We start from the raw sequence: 3769 nt of genomic DNA on the forward strand, positions 1-3769 counted from the left end.
GAATTAATCTCGACGGGGCTGTCTTTTGGTCGAAAAACCATCTCTTGATGGTTCTGGTTGAGGGTCAATTATTATTGTCGATTTTTATTCATGCTGGGCGAGTTTCTTCAGAGCAGGACAAGATTCGAATGATGAAAAATATTTAGTCGAAACAATCCGAAAAATATCGACAAAACTCTTAAAATTATTTCTGAACAGTCACATGCCGTGCACCTTCTAGCCTACTTGCTTCCTCAGTAATTAGGTCACATGACATGCACCTACTTGCTTACCTTCTTTCTCATTAGAAGTCACATGCTGGTCACAAGCTGTTTGCTTCAGCTGCTTGTATCTTTCTTCATGGAAAGGAAATGTTCAGCTGCTTATGCTGCTTGGTGTGCGTAAGCATGTCACCAGTTGTCTAACCTCAGCTTTGTCTTTTGTGGGAGTAAACCCTCATCTGAAGAAACTCCTTATGATATAAAATACCAGAGAAAAATTCAGAGAGAAAGAGAGAAATAAGAGAGAAAAATCTGTGAGAAAAATTCAGAAAAAAATCAGGAAAGAGAAGTGAGCTTGGACGACCCTTTCTTACCATATTGTGACTTTAATCAGTGTGTTATGGTGTGGTTAAGAGCTGAAGGTTTGGTTTCCAAGAGTTTAGAATCACCCAAGTTCTTTAGCCTTGGATTTTATCGGTAAGAACATATGGGTTTGATGAGATCAGTTTTGCTTGAGCTTCAGTTATTGTTAGGTAACCAAAACGATTTGTTCTGTTTCTGATCTTGAACCTATCATGGGTATCTTGTCCTGATCAGGTTAGATGTGTGTTCAGATTAAAGTTTATATCAACCAAGTTCATCTTTAAGCTTGAGGAAATCGGTAAGCCATAGCTACTAGTTCAGAGAAGTTTTGTTTGGAACAAGTGAACTGATTTGTTAAACTTCCTGTCCAGATTAGTTTTTAAAACTGTATTCGGATTGATCTTGGTTCAGTTATGTCTCTTAGATATTTTTTTAAAGGCTTAACTGAACTGAATTATCCTTCAACCGAACTGAACTGCTTTGAACTAAGCTGAGTAGAGTTTCTGTTGGAATCAACCTGACTGATCTGGTATCCACACATTCTGTATCAGGAGTGAAATGGAGTGTTATTAGTTGAGCTCGAGTCTAGTCTTCCCTAGCCAATCTCATGGAATCAAAGGTGAGTCTAGATAGATGATTTATGAGTAGTGAATGAATATTTCTGACTGAACGTACTGATTGTAGATGATTGATAGGCTTTGTCTCTTGATCAATATTGAATTGGTAAGGTGTTTACTTAGTATAAACACTTATTAAATATTTATGAATGATCATAGATGTTTATTCCAAACCTTAGTACTTGTTCTCAAGTACTAATACATATGTATAGTATTAAATATAATTAAGTATGGAAGTATTAATCATGTGAAGTCTTATTATAAACCTGTCTTCCAAAATATTCCCGTATGAATGATGATTACCGTGAATTGGTCCTGCGATATGGAACAAGGTCACGAAGACACGATGATGGGGTCGCACCCTGGAGGCCGTGTAACTGCATGCAGCGTTAGATGTTCAATTTTTGAATATCTGATGGCGATGATGGTGATGCTAACTGCTAGACTCGTTTAGCCTTTGTGGTTTCTTGGGTCTGGTTATATATTAATGTCCAGATATGGAATATATTTCCACTGCATACAAATGAAGTTGATTGCTTGAGATATTATTAATATATGTTGGGGTGCGGGACTAGGCTCACTGAGTAAACTAGTTACTCATGACTCATTTGTGATGCAGGTAACCAATAGGCGGGAGACCTTACTCTAGGACGAGAAGGAACATCATTAGCCAGCAGTAGTTTTATTATCGTTGCAAAGTTATTTTGATATATCTTATGTATAAGATTTGTTGACCGAAAACCTCGAGATTAATTTATAACAAATTTTGTAAGATGCTTTTGATTGATATATAAAGAATGGGTTCCATAGGATATTAGTCCTTGTCCGGACGAACTAACTATCGGGTATTGCTTTGTCGGGTTGAAAATCCTAGACTAATATCCGATAGGAGCGTTGGTGTTCTTTGGTTGTTGGTTTAAGGCGATCAGAAGTATTCTGAGAACTTCAGATCGACAATCGAGGAACATCGACCGTGTCATTTCCGGTCATCTACGATCGGGGGTGTCATAATGGGAGACCGAGAGCAGGCGAAGAACATGGAGAACCCTGACACGGTTCAGAAGGTACATGGTGGGCTATGGCCGCATCAGACCGAACGGACGGTCCTTGTGATCGCACTGCGGCTCTGGTCAGTTCATTAGACCTAACCGCTTTTCCTCTTCTTGTTTCTATCCGGTCATTTCTCTTCTTTCTGATTATACACGAAGGGTTGTGTTGGTTCAGTCCAAGGGACACGTCCCTAGACTTGGCCGGTCATAACCAAACCGCTAACCTAGATGCTGGTCGGTTAGAAGGTCGGTTCGAATAGCACCATAGACTGGGCGGTTGGGCTGAATGGTTGGTCATGTCCCAAGAGGCATGAGTGGCCAAAGGTCACGAGTTACCAAGGGTTGTGAGTTACCAAAGGTCACGAGTTCCAAAGGTTGTGAGTTGCCAAAGGATGTAAATAACCAAGGGTTACGAACATCAAGAGGTACGAGGACCAAGAGGTTCGAGGACCAAGAGGTACGAGGACCAAGAGGGGTGCATGTTCCAAACGGTGCCTGTTGAGACAGGTCGTGTCCGTTCCTTAAGAGATCAGACCATGTCTTGTCTGTTGGGACAAGTACACGGTTCGTCTAAGTCAGGGTAAGAGTCGCAAGGTCTGATCGGCCGTTTGGCCTAACCGGATTGGGCGTGAGGCTTACTCGGCCATTGGATCCAGCCCCAAGGCCGGATCAGGTAAGGAAGTCCGTTGGGCCATTCAGCCAGACTTCAACTAGGCCGGTCGCACCTCGATTCTATCCGGATGGACAGATTGGTCTTCGGGACGATCCAGACTGTTTCTGTGTTCTGTTTATCTATTCTTGACTGTCTATATGGTTCTAAGTCAAGGGGTGGTTGGTTGAATAACTTGGGATTTGGTAGGCAGGTTCATATCATTTTATAAGTATATTGTCCGAGGTTTATCTGTGTTCTAGGAACCAAGCCAAGTATTGTAGAATCGACCAGTTCTATTCTCGGTTATGATTAATGCTTATCTGGTTGTGGTTTCAGGAACTAAGGATGGTTCTGGTCAAGCCAAGGAGCCGTGAAGGCTCGGTCAGTGAGAGGCTGTGTAACGTGTGGTTAGATGATGCTAAGGATGAACTAGTGATTGTCATTGAAACGATTAAGAAGTTGTGCATTGGATCTCATGTTTCTAAGTAATACATTTTCTACACATTTATATTCTGATGTGTTATCTGTTCAATTGTTTTAGAACCTCAGATTCGAACATGACTTAGTAAAGGAAAGACTTAAAATGAATCAAACAAGCAAAGAAATTGATTAAGTAGCAAATGGGTCCAGTTTCGTCGAGAGGCCGGATTCGGGCGTTACAAGTTGGTATCAGAGCATGCTTGATTCTAGGATAGTTGGGTTATGTAGTCCACACACACGCAGCCACCTGATTCAATCTCACGGTGAGGTTTGATGGTCTCGGTTATGTTATGTATATGTTGTGCTAACAATGTCTGAATCCTTAGGCTGGGAGAAGCAAATCGGGAAAGACCCGAAAGAGTAAGAGAACGGCCGGGGACAGAATTAATCTGTCCGGGTTACCAACCG

The sequence above is a fragment of the Brassica napus genome, unplaced genomic scaffold (assembly GCF_020379485.1).
Source record: "Brassica napus cultivar Da-Ae unplaced genomic scaffold, Da-Ae ScsIHWf_1227;HRSCAF=1753, whole genome shotgun sequence".
Classification (NCBI taxonomy): Eukaryota; Viridiplantae; Streptophyta; class Magnoliopsida; order Brassicales; family Brassicaceae; genus Brassica; species Brassica napus.